This window comes from Ochotona curzoniae, unplaced genomic scaffold (genome assembly GCF_017591425.1).
Source record: "Ochotona curzoniae isolate NIBS_2020 unplaced genomic scaffold, NIBS_Ocur_1.0 scaffold_4701, whole genome shotgun sequence".
Taxonomy (NCBI): domain Eukaryota; kingdom Metazoa; phylum Chordata; class Mammalia; order Lagomorpha; family Ochotonidae; genus Ochotona; species Ochotona curzoniae.
Genome location: NW_024467122.1, coordinates 30,548,837 through 30,571,664, shown reverse-complemented (window position 1 = coordinate 30,571,664; position 22,828 = coordinate 30,548,837). Strand labels below are relative to the sequence as shown.

Genomic DNA, 22,828 nt, shown 5'->3' with positions numbered 1-22,828 from the left:
TATTTATCCATTCATCAGTTGCATTTTCTCATTTTTGCTGTGGTGAATATTTTTACTATGAACATTAGTGTACATGTTTCTGTGTAGACATATATTTTCATATCTCTTGGGTATGTTCATATTAAAATGAAATTAGAAGTAAGTGGGTGATAGTACAATTTTTTTTTCAGTTAATGCACTTGCGTAAAAATTTTGAAGACCTTGTTGTGTAGTTTTCAAATAGCTTTGCACCAAAATAAACTTGATGTCTGCTCATATAGATGTATAGATATTGCATCATATGGTTTTTCAATTTTTGAGGAGCTGCCAGACTGTCCCAAAGGGCCACACTATTTTCTGTTCTCAGAAGCTTCCAAGTTTTCCTTATCTTTCTAGCAGTTGTTGTTATCCATTTTTCTTGCCTAGTTGTAATAGTGGTGAAGTGGTATCTCAGGTGATTTTGTTTTGCATTTCCCTGATGGCTAGTGATCCTGAACATCTTTTAGTATGCTTGTTAACCATTTGTATCTGTATTCTTAGGAGAGATATCCATTTAGATCTTTTGGCCCAAGCCTTGGGACCCTGCACCTGCCTGGGAGACCTGAAAGAGGCTTCTGGCTCCTGGGTTTGAATCAGCTCAGCTCTGGCTGTTGTGGCAGCTTCGGAAGTGAACCAGCGGACAGATCTTTCTCTCTGTATCTCCTTCCCTGTAAATATCTGATTTTCCATAATAATAGTAATAATAATAATAATAATAATAATAATAACAGCTTCTTTTAAAAGTGTTTTTTTATTTAAATATTTTTTAATTTATCTGGCGTTCTTTTTTTTATTACTAATTCTGCTTTTGGTTTCATACCTTAAGAAGCTGTTGTCTAAACCATGCTTACATCGATATATACCTTTTTTTTTTAAAGAAATTTTTCAAAGATTTATTTATTTTTGTTGGAAAGTCAGATTTACGGAGAGGAAAGACAAAGAGAAAGACCTTCCATCTGCTGATTCACTCCCAAAGTGGCCTCAATGACTGGAGCTGAGCCGATCTGGATCCTGGAGCTTCTTCTGGGTCTCCCATGTTGATGCAGGGTCCTAAGGGTTTGGGCCATCTTCTACTGATTTCCCAGGCCATAAGCAGGGAGCTGGAAGGGAAGTGGAGCAGCCGGGACATGAATCAGCACCCACATGGGATCCTGCTGTATGCTAGGTGAAGATTTAGCCACTAAACTTATCACTATGGGCCCTTTTGCCAGGAACTTATCAATTTTTTCCCTAAGATTTGTCTATTTTTATTTGATATATAGAGGGGAAAGACAAACAGCTAGAACTATTTTCCATCCCCTAGTTCACTCCCCAAATGACCACGATGGCTAGAACTGAGCCATCTCTGAAGCTAGGAGCAAGGAGTCTCCTCAGGGTCCCTAACTTGAATGCAGGGGTCCAAGGCCATGGGCCGTCCTCTGCTGCTTTCCCAGGCCACATGCAGGAAGCTAGATTGGAAGAGTAGCATCTGGGACATGAACTGGCACCCAAATAGGAAGCTGACACTGCTGGTGGAGGATTAACCTACTATGCCATGGAAACAGTCCCAGAATTTTAGTTTTACGTTTAGGTTTTGCCATCTGTTTGGGATGGTATTTGTACGCGTTATAAGATATGGGTCTAACTTTTATTCTTTAGCATATGGATACCCAGTTATCCTAGTATTGAGATCTTTATTACATCCTGATTTAATTGACTGGCAAATTGTCTTTTCTCTTGGTTGCCAACATGCCATCCAGATTTAGAAAGTCCTGGAAAGTTCCCTGCCTCATGAATCACAGCCACAGCCACATGACAAGCAGCAGAAGCACCTAGGAGGCCATAGTAATGTTGGTGGCAGTATCACCACAGAATCAGTCTTGACAGATATCACCCAGGCTGCTTTGGGAAAGTTAGTGTGAGCTGTTTGTACTTAGAGAGGAAGCAGAGCTTCTGCCTGGCTGTCAGTTCTCGATAAGGACCTTGGTCAGTGAGCACATCCGGGAAGGTCTGTTCTCATCGTTATGAGGTATGATCAGGCCATCACAGTCCTGGGGAAGGGAAGCTCCCAAAGCAGCCTGCCATCATGAATGCTGCGTTCTTCCGCAGAAGAGCGAAGAAGATGAAAGCTTTGAGGGGGCACGGAAGAAGGGCCTAGGTCCTGGGCCTTGAAAGCACATGGATTGTTAAATGCTAGCAAACGGCTTTTTAAAAAATTGGTCTGGGTGGGGGTGGGATGGAGGATGGCATGGTGGACAGCAAGCTAATTCTTCACCCTGTGGTTCTGGCATCCCGTATAGGCTCAGGTTTCAGTCCTGGCTGCTCTTCTTCTGATCTGGCTCTCTGCTTGCTGTTGGTGCCTGGACAGCTGATCCGAGGTTGCCCCCATCACCACTAGGCACTCAGAGTCAAAAGAACCCCAGGCGGGCCCTCTGTTTGCCTTCTTAATGTTTGTATCAAATATACCTTCTCTATTTCCATAGAGTAGAGGCGTTAGTTTCTGGAAACATTTCAAGAAAAACTTTCCTAAGTGGTAGTTATCCACAGGGACTCTTGTTTTTTGGTTCCCCCTGCCCCCACACAATGCAGGAAATGACTAGAGAATGAATTCTAATATTCGGAAAGTTTTACACGTCTGGTTGTCTAAATTCCCGCCTGCCTCCGTCTTCAGTGGCTACCTTCTGTATCTGTGTCTCTCCCTGCTGTCTTTTGGATCATTGCATTTTTACCCTACCCGCCTAACCAGGTTGATCTCGTCTTAGAGATCACTGGATTGAATACATCTGACAAGATCCTTTCCCCAGTTAAGATCGCATATATAGGTTCTTGGCATTAAGTCGTGAACATACATTTTTTTTCTTTTTTTTTTAAGATTTATTTTTATCATTTTTTATTGGAAAGGTGGATATACAGAGAGGAGAGACAGAGAGGAAGATCTTCCATCCGATGATTCACTCCCCAAGTGAGCACAATGGCCGATACTATGCCGATCCAAAGCCAGGAGCCTCTTCCAGGTCTCCCACGCAGGTGCAGGGTCCCAAAGCTTTGGGCCGTCCTTGACTGCTTTCCCGGGCCACAAGCAGGGAGCTGGAAGGGAAGCGGGGCTGCCGGGATTAGAACCAGCGCCCATATGGGATCCCGGGCGTGCAAGGCGAGGACCTTAACCACTTGCGCCATCGCGCCGGGCCCGTGAACATACATTTTTGAGAGCTAGCATTCAACCTGCTAGACCACCATCCCCACTCACCTCACTCTACTTTCTGCCAGCTTCACTTAATAATCACTGTGACATAGTACATTTTACTTTCCTGGCATATTGTTTTATACATTCACATGTTCTGTTTATGAGCATTTCTAAGGGCTAAAAGTTATTCCTACTATCGAGCCAAACTTGTCCTGGGATATCTGACAGCTTGTGGGTCTCTTTTGCACAGTTTTGGTGGTGAGAAAGATTGGTTTTATGTGATTCTCAGCTTAAAGGAGATTGACACATGCAGTGCCTCTCTGTTACTCTGATATAACAAGCATAATAGATGGAAGGAGATCTTCAAAGATCGAGAAGGAAGACGAAGCATAGACACAGATGTGGTGGTTAGAGACATTCGCCGGTGACAGCAGTAGAGCTCAGAGCCTAGCTGTGACTGTGGGGTCATGTGTGTGGGTATGTATATGTGTATTGTATGAGGGTGGAATAGCAGGGGCCCAGGGCACAATCTTGAATCATGTCATTCCCTGTCCTCTCCAACCACACAGCTTTTCCAAGATGATGTTACAGTATTCAAGATTCATATTTGATTCCTTTTTGAAAATTTCAGTTATACTTATCTTTAGACTTTCATTCTCCCCTTTCTCCCTTTAAGAGGTACTGTAGTTGCATATGTGCAAATGATTGTTTTCTTAGGGTGAAACTTATTCAGGAATACCAAACTGAACTCATTTGAAGTAACTTTCTTTTATCCACTTCACTTGTCTTGTACTTCTTTCTCCTTCAGTCTTTTATCCAGCATTTTCAACTTGAGCATCACTTTGAATAGTTATTTATTTATTTATTATTTTGATTACAAAGTCAGGTATACAGAGAGGAGGAGAAATAGAGAGGAAGATCTTCCGTCCGATGATTCACTCCCCAAGTGACCACAATGGCTGTGCTGTGCCAATCTGGAGCCAGGAGCCAGGAACTTCTTTCCAGGTCTCCCACACGGGTGCAGGGTCTCAAGGCTTTGGGCCATGCTCAACTGCTTTCCCAGGCCACAAGCAGGGAGCTGGATGGGAAGTGGAGCAGCTGGGATTAGAACCGGTGCCCATATGGGATCCTAGTGTGTTCAAGGCGAGGACTTTAGCCGCTAGGCCACGCCGCCGGGCCCCTGAATATTTTCAATTTATTTTAAAATTTATTTTTATTAATTACATTGCATTATGTGACACAGTTTCATAGGCTCTGGGATTCTGCCAACCCCTCCCCATAACACAGACATAAAAGGTTGGGGATGATAACAATAACTTGTCACTCAGTCTGACCTGAACAATGAAGATTAAAGAATACCAGACTCAGAGGCCTTCACTAACGTCAAGCACTAGAGCGATCCATGGATGAAAGAACTGTGTTCACCAAGATCCATTATTCATTAGCCATTATTCATGCCTGAACTCCAGTCTTTGGAACGGATAGCCTCAAAAACTGATGGCATCCAACAGTAGTACAGCTTTACTTGAAAAATTTCAAAGCAGAACTCAAGAAGCAAGAAATACAACTATGTTCAGTCAAAACAATAATAAGATCAACAGTAACCATCACCTTTGGGCAAAATCTGAAGAAAATGAGCATAGTATGTTGTTGCCCATGATGGTGCCATTCATCTCTCCTTGATTTGTATATCATGTGGCATCTTCAGCCCACGTTAGCATGTCCCATTATTAGGATCAGCACAGACCATTCTGTATGTAAAATGGCCCATTATGGGACTGCTAAAACCATATCATGAACTACTATTTCTCCATTTTAAACTCCTGAGTTCTCTTCCCAAGTTGGAATTTTTATTGATTTTTTTCTCTTCTATGTAGAACTTGCAGTTCTCACTGATAAGAAAGATTGGTGATAAGAAAAAATGGTCATTGAGGGCAATGGGGAAAAGATATTTACCTCATACTGGGCATTTGTGTTACTTTTTCATGTGTCCTCTAATAAATGTAATTCTGCGGTTTTTTTCCTCCCTCTAGTTGATTCCCTCTTTCTCTCATCAGATTAAATTATAATTTTTTTAAGATTTACTTCATTTTTATTTGAAAAATAGAATTACAGAGAGAAGGAGGGATAGAGAGAATCTTTCATCTACTGGTTCACTCCCCAAATGACTACAATGGCCAAAGTTGTGCGGTCTGAAACCAGGAGCCAAGCGCTTCCTGTGGGTCTCCCATATGTGTTAGGTGCAGAATCCCAAAGCATTGAGTCATCCTCCACTGCTTTCCCAGGCCGTAAGCAGAGAACCGGTTCATAAGTGAAGCAGCCAGGATGCTAACTGGCACCCATATGGGACACTAGCATCACAGGCAGAGGATTAGCTTGCTACACCACTGTGCCTGCCTCTTACAATTTTATACATTCCGCCTATCTGCAATTAAGCTTGCTTCTATAGTTTCTTTGTTAGAATTGTACCCACACTATCTCTGAACAATGGGATATAATCTCTTAAATTCTAGGTCTAGGTCTAGGATTTTTCCATGCGAAAGATTTCCTTCATTTGCTACTATAAAGTCCTAACCAACAAGCATGGTCACTTTTTTTTTTAAGATTTATTTATTTTTATTACAAAGTCAGAAATACAGAGAGGAGGAGAGACAGAGAGGAAGATCTTCCGTCCGATGATTCACTCTCCAAGTGAGCGCAATGGCTGATGCTATGCCGATCCGAAGCCAGGATCCAGGACTTCTTCCGGGTCTCCCATGTGGGTGCAGGGTTCCAAAGCCTTGGGCCGTCCTCGACTGCTTTCCCAGGCCACAAGCAGGGAGCTGGATGGGAAGCGGAGCTGCCGGGATTAGAACCAGTGCCCATATGGGATCCCGGGCGTTCAAGGTGAGGACTTTAGCCGCTAGGCCATGCCGCCGGGCCCTAGCATAGCATAGTCACTTTTAAAGCTCGTGTCATTTCTTCATCACCTGCAGTTTCCTTGTCAGTCATTAAAGGCCTGAAGGGCATTTCTCTTTGTTGTCTCTTTTCTCTAAAAAATAAAATTGTCAATGTGATAGTTTATCAGGCGTCTGTATCAGGAAACCACCTCTCTGGGTTGGCCACAGCGGTATTGCTAGACTTGAGCTTAGCTTTTCGGTGTCATGAGTTTCAGTGGTACTTTCCTCCTTGCTCCTAATTTATTTTCCCATTGTCCATGTTCTAGAGATTGTTATTTGGAATGAAGCCATAATCTTGTGTTCTTCCTGCTTGAGCTTTGGCTGATAAATTACTGGGAGACTCTACTATGATTACCTAAGTATCACACCAGCACCTCTGTGTGGAGTGATGCTCATTTTTTAGATCATCCCACAAGGCTTCAAATTCTTCCCCATCATTGTCTTTTTTTTTTTCAAAGATTTGTTTTATTTTTATTGGAAAAGCAGATAAACAGAGAGGAGGAGAGACAGAGAAGAAGATCTTCCATCCATTGATTCACTCCTCAAGTGGCCACAATGGCCAGAGCTGTGCCAATCCGAAGCCAGGAGACAGGGGCCTCTTCTGGGTCTCCTATGCGGATGCAGGATCCTTAGGCTTTGGGTTGTCCTCGACTGCTTTCCAGGCCACAAGCAGAGAGCTGGATGGAAGCAGGGTGGCCAGGATTAGAACTGGCAGCCATATGGGATCCCGGCGTGTTCAAGGTGAGGACTTTAACCACTAGGCTACCACACTGGGCCTCCCCATCATTTTCTTTATATATGGAAGTGACATAGTCCTCTTCCTCCTCTCATTTCCTTAACCATATGGCAGATTTGGAGGAAATTTTTGTTTTAAGGAAATCAAGCAAATGTGCTGTTTTCTGGATAGTTGTCCTTCAACTAGCATTATAGAATCAAAGTTTAAACTCATAGGGCAAAAATAATAAATACTGCTGAAGAGGTGATTAAAAAGATACCCGAATACATTGTTGGTGGGAATATTAACTAATATAACCATTATGGAAGACAATATGGAATTTCCGCAGAAATCTGAAAATGGATCTATCTATGATCCAGCCATCCCACTCCTGGGAATTTATTCAGATGAAATGAAATCACCATAAGAAAGAATTATTTCTATCCACATATTTATTGTGAAATAACAGGTTTGACAAGGGGGATTCCATGTTGAGCTGGACTGCATCTTAGGTGGGGTACCCCTAAGTCAAGAGGTCTTTGTGGCATGAGCCTACTCTCTACCTACCACCGGCAATAAAGGACTTCCAAATCCTAATCAGTGGGTGGTTCTACTGGGTATTGACTCGCTTAGGCACAGCAATTATAAGCATGATTCACAATAGCTATGATACCTAGTCTACCCAGATATCCATCAAAGGCTGAATGAGGAAAGAAAATGTTGTACAGATACATACACACTGGAATATTACTGAGACATAAAAACAGAAAATATCTAAGAACATGGACTATCTTTAGCAACTGGGCCCAGCAGGATATCTCAGTGGCTAAATCCTCCCTTGCAAATGCTGGAATTTCAAGTGGACACTGATTTGTGTCCCAGCTGCTCTACTTTCCATTCAGCTTCCTGTTTGTGGCCTGGGAAGGCAATAGAGAATGGCCCGAGCCTTGAGACCCTGCACCCATGTGAGAGACGTGGAAGAATCTCCTGGCTCTTGGCTTCAAATCAGTTTAGCTCCAGCTGTTGCAGCCACTTGGGGAGTGAACCAGTAGATGGAAGATCTTTCTCTGTTTCTCCTTTCCATAAAACTGATCTGCCTTTCAATAAAAACAAATAAGTCTTTAAAACACACACACACACACACACAAACTTCCCACCTGAGGGACTGGCACTGGGTCTCAACAGGATCATCCTCCACCTCCTCCACCTGTATCCATAGTGGGCATGGTCAACTCAGCTCTGGCCATTGTGGCCATCTGGGGAGTGAACCAACAGATAGATAATTCTCTCTCACTTTCTTGTCTGTCTCTCCTCGCTCTAAATCTGCCTTTCCAATAAAAAATAAAATTAACCTTAAAAATAAAAATAAAAACCACCTATCTAAATAAGGACTTTGTTAAATGTATAACTGCAGCTTTCCTAAAAGCCACTTCGTTTCAGTGTGCCCTCCTTGTCATGATTGCCTGCTTGATGCGCCCACTCCTGTCCCAGCCTTCATATTGCTGGGTTTGTATCTCTCTCTTGTTTGTCTTTGACCACAAGCTCCTTTTTAATATGGGCCTGTAAGAAGTGTGTTTGGGCCTTCTCCCTTAATACCCCCTTTAAACATGAAGAAAACAAAATGGAAATAATAGTCTTATCCACTTTCCTATGGCCCTTGAACCTTTTTACCCTAATTAACTATGTGAAGATTGTCAAAGGTATAATAATAAAAAAAATCATAGGAAAAAAAATTGTTTTGTCCGGGGTTAGATTAAAGCTGGCCTTTCATCTCTTTTTGTTTTATCTTAATTGTAATTCTTGACTAATAATTATTTCTGCCTATTCATGTTCATATCTAGTCTCCTTTTCCTTGTAACTTTTGCTACTGTCAGTAATGTTTTCCCATGTTTTCCTTGGTTTTCTGAGTTTGTTTTCTCAGTGTGTTAATCTTAATTGTAATTAATTTCACCTGTTGTGACACACGATATAGATAAACGTTCTAGGACCTCTGGTTAAATCTACTGAGGACTTTTACTTCTTGAGAAGGAATTTTTCTCCTGTGATAACGGTACCCACAAGAAACTAAATCATAAACAGAAAACTAAAGATTCTATTTATTACCTGGGTTTTTTTAAAGATTTATTTGTTTTTTATTGGGAAGGCAGACATACAGAGAAAAGGAGATACAGAGAGAAAGATGTTCTCTCCACTGGGTCACTCCACAAGTGGCTGCAATACTAGAGCTCTACTGAACCAAAGCCAGGAGCCAGGAAATTCCTCTGGGTCTCCCACATGGATGCAGCATTCCAAGGCTTTGGGTTGTCCTCTACTGCTTTCCCAGGCCGCAGGCAGGGAGCTGGATGGGAAGTGGAGCAGCTGGGACACAAACCATTGCCCATATGGGATCCCAGTGCATGCAAGGTGATGATTTAGCCACTAAATTATTGCATTGGACTTCAATACTTATTTTCTTCTCAAAGCTTGGTGTGTTTTAAAATTTGTTTATGCTCTCCTTCTTGGTGTTTTTTGCATTTCCATGGTAACTGTTCAACCTGTCTAATTTGTATCTGTAGTGACAACTAAACAAGAACTTAGTAAGTTAGCTCCTTGTAAATCATCTGTTTCTAGCCCAACCAAAGCTACAATAAGCAGTAGGTAACACGAAGTTGTCGCTAGACTGCTGGTGACTCAGTGATACCAATTATAACTCTCATAATAGCTACCAACCTCAGGATGACTATTTTAATGTAATTTGTATAAATTATAGCTTTCCTAGAGCAACAAATATTTAATCATTGTTAATCTTTAGTGCCATGATATTTCTCAAAAGAACTATTTGGATTTTTAGGAGCCATATAAACTTTCAAACATGAACATTCAATATTCCTTAAATCTATATTGACTCCTTGTCATAGGCCAGGCCTTGTACTAGGAACTAAGGCAGATGCATAGATGAAGAAATACATTTCCTCTTCTTGTCAAAGAGTTTACAATCTCATAAATACCCAAATTGTTCGTCTGTGTTGTTGGAGGACTGTACTATTGTAATAATACAGGGGAAGTCACGTGGGAGGTGGGGTGTGGTGGATGGAAGGGGAAATCCCTAAACCTATGGAACTGTATCATAGAAAAATAAAGGCTGAACAGCAACAAAAAAAAGTGTTACTCTGTGGAGTATTAGGAAAAATGTAAGCAAGGGGTAAAACTCTCACAGGCTAACGAATATTACTGTTGGCTAAAGAGGAATCAAAGAATCATTTATGGAGAAATTCGCATTTAATCAACTCCTGTTTTTTTTTTTTAAGGTCTATTTATGCCAAAGGTAGAGCATCAGCGGCAGGAGGCGGGGGGGTTGGGGGGGGGGCTAAGAGAGGATAAGGAAAGAGAGAGGAAGAGAGAGAAGCAGTTCTGAATAGTTGATTGAACGAACAAAAATTCATATTGTCCTTATTTTTGGTTTTCTCTAAAATCAAATTTCTTCTTTGGAATTTCAATAAAATCTAATTACTTACCTTAAAAGCCTTATGACCATGTAACACATAGTTATAATATCCCCTTGCAAGCATAAAAATCATCTGTGTCCTAGGATATCTTCATTCATATGTATTCAGGTTGAACCAGCTTTTATTAAGATTCATTTTTATGTGTTTGAAAGGGGGGAGGGGAGAGAGTGAAAGAGACAGAGAGCTCTTTATTTGTCTAAATGACCCAAACAGTTACAGGGCAAGGCCCGACCAAAACCAGAAGCCAGGATCTTCTTGCAAGTCTCTTATGTGGCTGCATAGGCCCAAGCACTTGAACAATCTTCATCCCTTTTTCCAAGCACATTAGCAGGGAGCTGGATTAGCAGCCAGTACTCAACCTGTCAGAAAGAGATCTTCCCCATCTACTTATTTACTTCCCACATGGCCACAGCAGCCACGGATAGATCAGGCCACAACAGCCACAAATGGACCAGGCTGAAGCCAAGAACGCAGAAAATCTGGTTTTTCTGTGTAATGAGAAACTAGATACTTGAGCCATCAAAATTACCTCACAGGGTGCACATTAGCAAGAAGCTTGACTCAGAATAGAGCTGCAACACAACCTAAGCCCTCCATTATGGGATGCAGATGTCACTAGTGGTGCCTTACTTTACAACCAATATTCTCCCCTGCAGCGGGTTTTGACATGTCTCCTCTTTCATCCCAAGTGTCCCTGGGTGATGGAATCCCAGTGAAAGCAAGAGACTGTTTACTTCTTTCAGAGACTCTCTTCTTGTAGGCAAGTCTCAAATGTGTATCTTACAGCAAGAATAAATAAATGGGAATTGGGACACATTAGAAACATTTGTTAAAATACTGTTATTCCTTTTTACAATAGCTGTTTGAAAAGGAAAGAAAGAGAAGGAGATAACTCCCATCTGTTGGTTCATTGTTCAAGTGCCCAAAGCAGCTGAGATCAGGCCAGGATGAAGCCAGGAGCAAGAAACACATGCTGGGTCTCCAACCAACTTAAGCCATCACCGTCTGCCTGCAGTGTATGCATTGGCAGGAAGCTGCAGTCAGAAACAGAACTGGGACTCAAGTCCAGGCACCCTGACAGGCCATGTGGGCTTCTTAAGCAGCATCTTAACCACTATGCCAAATGTATGTCCCAAATTCTTTTTTTTTTTTTTATTGCCAATAGTTATACAGCAGAGAATTAAAAGACTTAAAATCCTAAGCATTAGCTTTATAGTGGGCAAGAAGCCCATTGAAAGCTGTTGCCTTTCTTTGTGTATGAGAAGAGAAAGCATTCTTTATCACTTAGAATAAACACAGGTACTTTCAGAGGGCATGAAGATGTTAGCCTATAGTATGCCAGACTTCACTTGAGTTGCTTTATCTCCCATCTGAAAAACACCATGATTTCCACGTGTCCTGTAGATGGCAGCAGGTGTATGGAAAACAGAAGTTCAAAGAGATTTGAGAACAGGTGGAGTTTTCAGTGAGTAAGGTTCAATTAAAATGTTTGTCCATTATCAGTTTTTTTTCTCATTGATTTTTAAAAGTCCATTGTAACTTCTTTTTTGCTTATGGTATTTTCATTCAGTCCCTTCCCATCATCACCTAACCTTCCCACTCTTTATTTTAGTTTCAGAAAGCATATTATGCAACAGTGATTAGAAACTGGGTGGTTACTACACTTGATAGGATCTTGTATAAAATTCCATCTCAAGAAGGCTGAGTGTCAGATGACATCAATTCTGATGGGCACAGGAAAGCAGAGTCATATGTTTCAAACTCACATTCATTGCAGATCTACAGCTCAGAGTCAGTATATTTTGCATGAAGAGAAGTAGCTCATTCAGGGATATGGAAGTTTTCTCTCATCCTCCCTATGTATTGGGGATTTTGATGTGGATTTCATTCAGTAACTAGAGTAATTATAATAGGCACTGTTTACCCTGCCTTATGTCAGTGAAAAGATACAATACTGCCTTCTGTTATCCCTTCTTAAGTGGGTCAAGTATGGTAATTTTCATAAGACAGGTATATGAAAGATACAGTAAGTGTGTAGAACAGGGATAGATGGCTGTGATAGGTGTTATAAATTACAACATTCTTTCCTTCCAAGTTTTATGACATCAGACTCATTCACAATACTGGAGTAAGCCACTACGATTGAATCAAAGACAGGCTAGTAGCAGTGTATCTGGTAATTATGACATAGTGGGAGAAGTAACTAAAAGTCTCCCTGGAATGGTGCACAGTGTGCCATCAATTAGGTAAAGAAGGTACAGGAAGGTGCCTCTTAAGAGGCACCCCATCTTCTGGAAGGTGCTGTCCCCTTTGCTCTTCTTTCTATATTCACTTGGATACTTTGCAAATAAAACTTCTCTGTCTGAAAAAAAAAATAATTAGAGGGAAAAAGAAACAGATTTGTGATTTGTGCACACACCGACATCCTACACACGGTTTCTTGAAGTGTCTCCAGAAGGCTACTTGAGAATGGGTGATAGTGGTTGCCTTTGGAGTGTATGGTACAGAGAAGGAGAGAAGATTCTCATTGAATAATTTTCAATTTCTTTTGCAGAAACCATGGTGGATTTATTATCCACATAAAAATAAAACTTGATTTTCTTGATATACCTTCTTGCCACATCTGAGGAACATATACCAATTTGGGAGGTTTGTGGGGTTTTTGTTTGTTTGTTTGTTTAATATTTATTTGTTTACTTGAAAGTCCCAGTTAAAGAGAGATCTTCCAGGACCTGGCGCTGTGGTTAAGGTCCTCACCTTGAACGCCTGGGATCCCATATGGGCGCCGGTTCTAATCCCTGCAGCCCTGCTTCCCTTCCAGCTCCCTGCTTGTGGCTTGGGAAAGCAGTCAAGGATGGCCTTGCACCCGCGTGGGAGACCCAGAAAGAAGCTCCTGGATCCTGGCTTCGGATCGGCATAGCATCAGCCATTGCGCTCACTTGGGGAGTGAGTCATCAGATGGAAGATCTTCCTCTCTGCACATCCGCCTTTCCAATAAAAATAAAATAAATCTTTTTTTATTCATTTTTGTAAAGATTTATTTTTATTATTTTTATTGGAAAGTCAGATATACAGAGAGGAGAGACAAAGAAGAAGATCTTCCGTCCGATGATTCACTCCCCAAGTGAGCGCAACGGCCGATACTATGCCGATCCAAAGCCAGGAGCCTCTTCCTGGTCTCCCACATGGAAGCAGGGTCCCAAGGCTCTGGGCCGTCCTCTGCTGCTTTTCCCGGGCCACAGGCAGGGAGCTGGAAGGGAAGCGGGGCTGCTGGGATAGAACCGGCACCCATATGGGATCCCGGGGCGTGCAAGGCGAGAACCTTAACCACTGCACCACGGCACCAGGCCCCAAAATAAAATAAATCTTAAAAGAGAGAGAGAGAGAGAGAGAGATCTTCCATCCACTGGCTCACTCCCCAATGGCTACAATGACCAAAGCTGGGCTGATCTGAAACCAGGAGCCTAGACCTTCTCCCACATCTCCCACGTGGGCCATCTTCCACTGCTTTCCCAAACCATAAGCAGGGAGCTGAACAGGAAGTGGAGCAGCCAGGACATGAAGTGGAGCAGCCAGGACGTGAACTGGAGCCCATATGGAATGCTGGCGCCACAGACAAAGGATTAGTATGCTATACCACAGTGCTTGAGCCACCAATTTTGTTTTATTTAGAAAGTTATGTTGCCTACCAAACTATTACTGGATAGAAAAAAAAAAAACTGCTGGTAAGAATGGTGTAAGTATCTAACACTTTTTGTTTTGGTTACGGGGAACTTCCCACTATTTTACTTTTCGTGCCTCTCACCAATATATCCTGATAAACATCAAGCAGCTGTAAGTAGGAGTGGTTTCTCCACAAGAAACTAAGTGTAGATTTTTTTTTTTTTACAGCAGCAAAGGGCTATGTGTTTTGTATTTGTTTGGTTTTGTTGTCTTAATGGAAATTACACATGAAGTGTGCCAGATAATTCTGGTAGAAAAACACATTGTGAGCAGAAAAAAATATATATGTGATTAGAAAATATGGCTCATTTAGTAATTTAGAATTAGAAATGACTTACAGGGTCTTTGCTAAAGTGAATTGTTTGTAACATTCCATTAAAGGAGTCATATTAGGACACAAAACAGCATGACTGCTCTCTCTCTCTTTAAAAAATTTATTTATTTTTATTGGAAAGGCAAATTTACAGAGAGAAGGAGATACAGAGAGAAAGATCTTGCCTCCACTGGTTCACTCCCCAAGTGGCCACAATGGCCAGAGCTAAGCTGATCCAAAGCCAGGAGGCAGGAGATTCTTATTGGTCTCCCATGTGGGTACAGGATGCCAAGGCCTTGAGGGCCATCCTCTACTGTTTACTCAGGCCACAAGAAGGGAGCTGGAAGGGAAGTGGAACAGCTGGGATATTAACTAGTGCCCATATGGAATTCCAGGATATGCAAGGCGAGGACTTTAGCCACTAGGCTACTGTGCCGGGCCTGGCATCAGCTCTCCAAATAAATCCTCATAGCCAAACTCTCTCTCTCTTTTCTCTCTCTCTCTCTCTATATATATACACATATATATATGTATATGTGTGTGTGTGTGTGTATAGTAGCCACTCCCTACCTGGCTACTACCCATGTGGGAGACCTGCTTCATGTTTTTGGCTCCTAGCTCCAGCCCTGAGCAGACCAGCACATGGGAGCTCTCAGTCAGTTACCTGTGTCGCTCTGTATGTCTCTCAATCTCTCTCTCTCTCTCCCCCTTACAAAGATCAAAAATAAAAATAGCCAGCATTGTGGTAGTAAATATAGCTTACATGTTGCTTTTGCACTGCTTATCTCAGTAGATTGTAGTTTTTATAAGTGAGGATTTATATTAAAATGAAATTCCTATCTTTTGATTTATATCTTATCTCCTATCTCCATCTCCTTGTAAGGTATGTATATGTAAATTATTTTTATGCAAAAGAAGCAATTGTATAAACTTCCTTTGACATATGTAGCCTGCCAACTGGGAAAACTTTCACCTGTGCTAACATCCTCTTTCCTCTCCTTTTTGTTGTGTTTTTTGCTCAGTCCAGGGAGGAGTCCATGACAGAGCACAGGAAAGACTGATACTCCAAGCCAGTCCTGTAATGCTTTCCCCCTTCTCCTTTATAGCAGGCAGGAATTCTATTCCAGTGTGTTACGGTTTTTGACTAATTTTGTTTGGAAAAAAAATTTATTTTTATTTGAAAGGCAGATTGACAGAAAGACAGAGAGACAGAAAGATCTTTTATCCTCTGGCTCACTCCCCAAATCACCACAACTACTGGAACTGAGCTAGTCCAAGCCAGGAGCCTCTTCCAGATCTCCTACATAAGTGCAGGATCCCAAGGCCTTGGACTATTTGCTCCTGCTTTCCCAGACCCTGAGCAGGGAGCAGGATGAGAAGTGAAGCAGCTGGGACACAAATGTGTTGACCCGTATGGGATGCTGATGCTTATAGGCAGAGAATTAGCCAACTGAGCCACAGTACTGCCCCTTTTCATATTCTTTTTTTTTTTTTTAATAAACCTGTTTTTAAAGATTTATTTATTTTTTTGGAAAGTCAGATATACAGAGAGAACGGTCTTCAGTCTGTTGGGTCACTCCCTATGTGGCTGCAGTGGCCGGAGCTGAGCTGATCTGAGCCAGAAGCTTCTTCCAGGCTTTGGGCCATCCTCTGTGCACTGGAGCCAGGAGCCAAACACACAAGGCAGCTCTCCCACATGAGTAGCGGGGACCCAGTTGTCTGAGCCATCAGCGCCACTGCTTCCCAAGGTCTGCATTGGCAAGAAGCGGGAGTCTGGAAGAAGAGCTGCTTGCCAGTGCTGGCATCCCACCTCTTGTTCTGGCTGTTCCACTTCCCATCCAGCTCCCTGCTGGTGAGCTGGGAAAGCAGCAAAGCCTGTTCCTGTGTCCTGCATTTTAAAATCGAAGTTGCATTTCAAGTATTTATTAGGTAGAGAAAGGAGGAAAAGTTGTACCACTGGATTCCATTATACTTTGTGAACTCTGCTCGGTTCTCACATTCTTTCAATCCTGTTTTCCTTGTGATAAAAATATGAGCTGAAAATATCCATTGCTAATGCTCCCTCTCCTACATATAAAACTGCATTTGTCTACGAAATCACCAGTGATTATTGTAGTGAAATGTCTGTTGAAAGAGAATAATTCTTTGTGTACATAGGATTGAAAAAATTAAGTAGTATGTTTACTTTGCACATCTTTGTCATTAAGATCAGATGGAAAGGTTTAGAGATTATGCAATTAAGGAATGTTTACTGCCTGCAGATTCCGTAGCTATGTGTTTCACATTCATAAACAATTAGGCCCAAGAATACTTGGATTCAAATCTGCTTTGGAAAGTCATTTTGCAAATATTTAGTTTCCTAGGTCTTTATTGAAATGATCAACAACATCAGGTATCAATTCCACCAACTTTCTTCTGTGAGGTGAACTCGTTTGTCTTTTGCTCTTTTCCCCATATAGCCTCTCAAAAGTTCATCTTTGTTACTCATCTCACCTTTTGTAATGCAGTAAGGGACCTCTCTGTGAAATAATTTGTGGACGTATGCTAATTAAGACATAAAGGCTCCTACTTCCGTAACTAGCTTCACATTCCTCTTGGCACTTTGACTTGCTTCTTCCTTTGTAGATTAACTCTCTCAACTCCTTTCTTTTTTCAACTGACATTTTCTGTTTCATAACTGAATGCCTTAACTCTGGCCAATTTAACCTACATTTTCATTGTTGGATTGAAATAGCACTAATCTATATCAATTGGTGTCTTCTGAGGAAAATGAAAGCTCATATTTATTGAGTACATTCTGTGGATCACGCAGAGGAGGATAACTCAAAACCTTGGACCCTGTACCTGCATTGGGAGACCTGGAAGAGACTTCTGTCCCCTCGCTTTGGATCAGCTCAGCTCCGGCCGTTGCAGCTGCCTAGGAAGTAAATCAGTGGATGAAAGATCTTCCTCTCTATGTATCTGACTTTCCAATAAAAATAAAATAAATCTTTAAAAAAAAAAAGTAAGGAAAGTAGCAGTGAAATAACTTGTCTCAGCTACTAAGTGATATATCTCATCCCAGATCCCTGTACTTTCCTCCAGTGCACTTTTCTTTATATTTCAGCTCACTGATTTTTAACCCTTTCTTTATTTAAATACCACTCTGGGTTTTTATGATGTGATTTTCTGATCCCCTGACTCAAATGAATCTACATTGTTTTAATTACTAACTCATAAACAGTCCTCGTTCCTCTCCTCATCTAAATTTCTCAAACAACTGATGTCTAATTTCTTTCTTGCTGCCTATTATTCCCCTAACCCCTTCACTCTCTGAAGTATGGCTCAACTGTCCATCTTTGCATTAAAACCTCTCTCCATAAGACCATCAGTAATTTTCTTTTCTCTGTCTCTGTCTGTCTCTCTCAATCTGTTTATTTGAAAGGCAGAGTTACAGAGGATGAGGATGAGGGAACCAGAGATCTTACATCTACTGGTTCACTACCTAAGTGTCTCCAATGGCTAGGACTGGGCCAGGCCAAAGACAAGAGCCAGGAGCTCTATCAGGGTCTCCCATACAGTGGGCAGAGCCCAAAACGTGGTGGTTCTTCCACTGCTTTCCCATAGAGGGCTTTTAGCAGAGAGCTGGAATGGATATAGAATAGCCAGGACACAAACTGGTGCCACATCACAGATGGAGCCTTAACTTGCTACACAATTTATGTCAGTCCCTGTAATTTTCATAAGCGCCATTTCTAGTGGGCATAGTTTAGTCCTCAACAGTACTTTTTAGCATTTAATATTTTACTTTTTTCTTTTTGAAACTGTGTATCTGTAAATTTTGTGACTTCACACTTTTACCTTGTTTTACTCTCTAATCAACCCTTGTTGCCTCTTTGCCAAAAATCCCTTCCTTCTCTTGCCCCTTAAATGAAAACTCACTCAGGTCTTAGCTGGGGACATCTCATATATTTTTGTTTATTTTGTTTTTATTGGAAAGGCAGATTTACAGAGAGAAGGAGACAGAGAAAGATCTTCCTTCTGCTGGTTCACTCCCCTAAGTGATTTTCCGTAATGGCTGGAGCTGATCCCTGTCCTAAGTCAGGAGCTTCCTCTGGGTGTCCCACATGAGTGAAGGGTTCCAAGGCTTTCGGCCAACCTGTACTGCTTTCCCAGTCCACAACCAGGGAGCTGGGTGGGAAGTGGAGCAGCCGGTTCATGAAATAGTGCCCATTGGGATCCTAGTGCATGCAAAGCAAGGATTCAGCCTCTAAGGCTATCACACTGGGCCCAATCTCATATACTTTTGTATACTGTTAAATTCCAAAACTACCTGTCTTCCTAAAATGCGTATTTTTAATTAAATATTTGCAAGACTACATGTGGCATCCTTCCATCCAACCTCCACACCCACAGGTGGGATTGTCATTCTTTTAACCATTCAAGCGAAAAACTTGGGAGTGAGCTGTGGTTCCCTTTCTCCATAACCCCCAAATCCAGTCACTCACCCCAAAGGTTGCCAGCTTTACCTCCTAATTATTTCTCAGATTTCCTTTCTCTCATAGTGATGTCTTCTCATCAGATTCATATCCTCATTAAAACTTGCTAATGATAGTCTCCTATGCTAATGAAAGTCTCCTACCTAGTATCAAATCTAACCTTTCCAAGAACAAAAAGACCAAGTCATTCTTCATCCTAAATAGATTTACAGCTCATGTTTTGACCAGGGAGATAGCTGACTATAGTTAAATAGTTCTGTTGTTATTATTACTTTACCTTCCTAAACTTTAAAATTAGAAATATGATCTGCTCATTAAGTAACACACAAAAGAGGCCAGTGTTTGGTGTAGCAGGTTAAGCTGCCATTTACAACACCAGTGTTCCATATGTTCAAGTCCCAGCTACTCCACTTTCAATCCAGCTCCCTGCAAATGTGCCTGGGAAACCAGCAGAAAGTGACCCAAATCCTTACCCTTCTGACACTCCCCATGCGAACCACAGATGGAGTTTCAGGTTGCTGACTTCACCGTGGCTCAGTCCCAGCCATAGCTGCCATATGTATGTGAGGCTACATATCCCACTCCTAAAGTACCCATTTCTTGTATTAATAACAAACATAGTTAATACTGGTCAGTATTTTTTAAGAAGATGAAAATTGTTTTGAAATGTTCTTAAATTTTTATGAAACCTAATGAAAAAATATATATATCCCGGGACTTTATTTTGTAAATACATACACAGCCTAGAAGAAGTAAAAATTTAAGATTTCATCAAATTAAAATTTCATCTTAATTCCTAAGAACAATTTGGTAGCCAAGAAACTATTATGGCCCATAATGTGTTGTGAAGAGTTGGGGAGATTCAGTCTAATTTTACTTGCTAGTCCAAGAGTATTTGTTAGAAATAACTTTTCCAACACATGAATAACTCAGAAAGCGCAGGAGAAGTAGTACCTCTGAAAGAAGGTTGGTGACAACACAGCTGTCCCTGATCTTGTTTGCTGCTTCAAAACACAGCTGGTTGCCTTGGAAATGGTTATGACCACCTTCCCCTTCCCTCCACATGTGCGTGCAAGCACACACATAACAGACCTACAGATGGAAATAAGCAAACAAAAAAACAAGAAAATCATCCGAATAAATTTTAAGAGAAAGAAAGGAGTGATTTAAGAGTTGACCACTCTCCAGGAAGTAGTCATCACACTGTTTTTAAAGAATGTGTGGAAACTAGCTGAAGTACAACTCTGGTAGTAATGAAATGACTTATGAGCTGCCAATTCTGACACCACCCAGTACAACATTCCTATCAAGTCTTCTATTTCAAAAACTCTTCTCTCTCTCTCTCTCTTTTTTCTGTAGAGGCCATAGCAAAAGACTTTCTTAATTTTCTTTTTTCCAGATGGACAGGGCCAGGACAGTCGTGTGAATGGGCAAATTTCAATGTAATGTACCACTGAATTGGCAGGGCACTACTGTGATTCACTTACATAATGTTAACAGGTTATCTATGAAATGCACGTATCACGTTCCTGAAAGGCCATCCAAGGGCATAAGGAACTTGTTTGCAGATGTAAGCCTGCCTTCCAATATTTTGAATCATGTAGTTTTTTGAATTGATGTTTTTCACCCACTCATTACCAGGTCTAATCGGATCTTATTTTCTAATATGCTGCCATGGTGGTATGTTGCAGAAAAATGAGAGGAACTCCAGCTTGATTATTTGCTTTGATTTTTAAAATTTGTTTCTAGAGAAGTGGAATACCTCCCCTAGGAAGGGGGTGCAGATTCAATGCAGTGCTTATGGGGCTGCCATCTTTGAAAGAGCCATTTAACTTCTAAGCTCTGTCTTTATGTGTAAGATGAGAAAGCTACAACTTCTTAGTGCATTGGGATGTGTGATGATCAAATGAGGTACTATCCATGAAAGGACTCTGTAAGTGGCAAAATATTCCTCACTGTTACTGGTAGGATATGAAAAGCACAGATAATATGATATTTTTTTAAAGATTTAATTATTTTTTTATTATTTTTTTTTATTGTAAAGGCAGATATACAGAGAAAAGGAGAGGCAGAGAGGAAGATCTTCCATCCGATAATTCACTCTCCAAGTGAGCGCAACGGCCGATGCTATGCCGATCCGAAGCCAGGACCCTCTTCCAGGTCTCCCACACGGTGCAGGGTCCCAAAGCTTTGGGCCGTCCTCAACTGCTCTCCCGGGCCACAGGCAGGGAGCTGGAAGGGAAGCGGGGCTGCTGGGATTAGAACCGGCGCCCATATGGGATCCCAGGTGTGCAAGGCGTGGACCTTAACCACGGCGCCACTGCACCAGGCCCGATAATATGATATTTTTACTTACAATTTTAATGTTCCTAAAAAAGTTAAGAGTATAAGAGATTCTCTTGAAAATAGTTGACTTATTTCTTTGGTATATTTGTGCTTTTTAATCCTTTGACTTTATTTACTTGAACAGTAGAATAACAGAAGGAGAGATAGAACCTCCCATCCATTGGTTCACTCCCCAGAAGGCTGCAATGCTAACGCTGGGCCAAGCCACAGCCAGAAACCTGGAACTTCATCCTTGTCTCCCATGTGTGTGACAAAATTCCAAGCACCTTGGCCATCTTCCACTACTTTCCCAGGCGCATTTCCTAGCGAGCTGGATCAAAGCGGAGCAGCTGAGACTAATGATTTGAATTGGTTCTTGGGAAGGCTGATATTGCTGTGCACAATCATAGCCCCTTGAATTTTGTTGATTTTTTTTTTTACATATGTTCATGTGAAGTTATTCATATAAAAAAAAAAAAACTTTGACCGCTCATGCTTCATCCTTCTTTCTTACTAAATCACCACTCAAAGGAAAAGGTGACGTAAAAGAGATCTGGATCAAAATTCTGTCTCTTGCACTTACTAGATCACCCTGGGCAGATAACTTCCATATTCAAGGTTTTTTTTTTAAATTTATTTGTTTTTATTGCAAAATCAGGTTTACAGAAAGGAGGAAAGACAGAGGAAGATCTTTCATCTGCTGACTCACTCCCCAAGTGACCACAATGGCCAAGAGCTTAGCCAATCCGAAGCCAGGAGCAAGGAGCCTCCTCCAGGTCTCCCACACAGGTGCAGGGTGCCAAAGCTTTGGGCTGTGCTCTCCTGCTTTCCCAGGTCACAAGGAGGGAGCTGGATGGGAAGCCAGGATTAGAACTGATGCCCATATGGGATTCTGGCGCATACAAAATGAGGACTTTAGCCACTAGGCTATTGCACTGGGCCCTCAAGTATTTATATTTTGTTTGTTTATTGGAAAAAGTCGATTTACAAAGAGGAAAAGTAGAGAGACCATCCAATTACTGATTTACTCCCCAAATGGCCACAATGGCCAGAGTTGAGTCAATCTGAGACCAGGAGCCAGGAACTTCTAGGTCTCCCACATGGGTGCAGGGTCCTAAAGTATTCAGCCATCATCCACTGATTTTCTAGGTTATAAGTAGGGAGATGGATGGGAAGTGGAGCAGCCAGGACACAAATCTGTGCCCATACGGGATGCCGATGCTTTTGCTGGAAGATTAGCAGATTGAACCATTGCACTTGCCTCCATAATCAAGTATTTCTAAGTTGGCGCCCATAATGAAGAATATCTAAGTTAATGAACTAATCTATTTTATTTTATTTTTAATATATAACATACATAATACATTGCATAGTTGAGAGAGAAGGTCAGGTACGGAGAAAGGTGGCTGGGACAAATATTTCAGGCTTTTTTCCCCTCCTGTGTCCACAGAGGAGGGGTCAGGGATTGTTGCTTGCTGCCAAAGTGTATCAGCTCCTGGGGAAGGGGACAGCCCTTTGATGATACCTTGGAGACCTCCATGTCGGGAAGAGTGTTCCAAGGGTATTACGTGAATAATTTTGATGGTTCTGTGAAGCTTTTGGTTTCATTGCTCCTGGGTTGAGAAAATCTTTCCAAGGTCTGTTGGTAGTTAAAGTCCACCTTAGTGTA

At 41.6% G+C, this 22,828-nt stretch overlaps 1 protein-coding gene across 2 annotated transcripts in view; it reads left to right on the top strand.

Annotated features, from left to right (window-relative positions):
• LOC121148873 (protein only RNase P catalytic subunit) overlaps positions 1-22,828 on the top strand; it is a 137,496-nt gene that overhangs the window by 84,061 nt on the left and 30,607 nt on the right. The gene's annotated exons all lie outside the window — the stretch shown is intronic.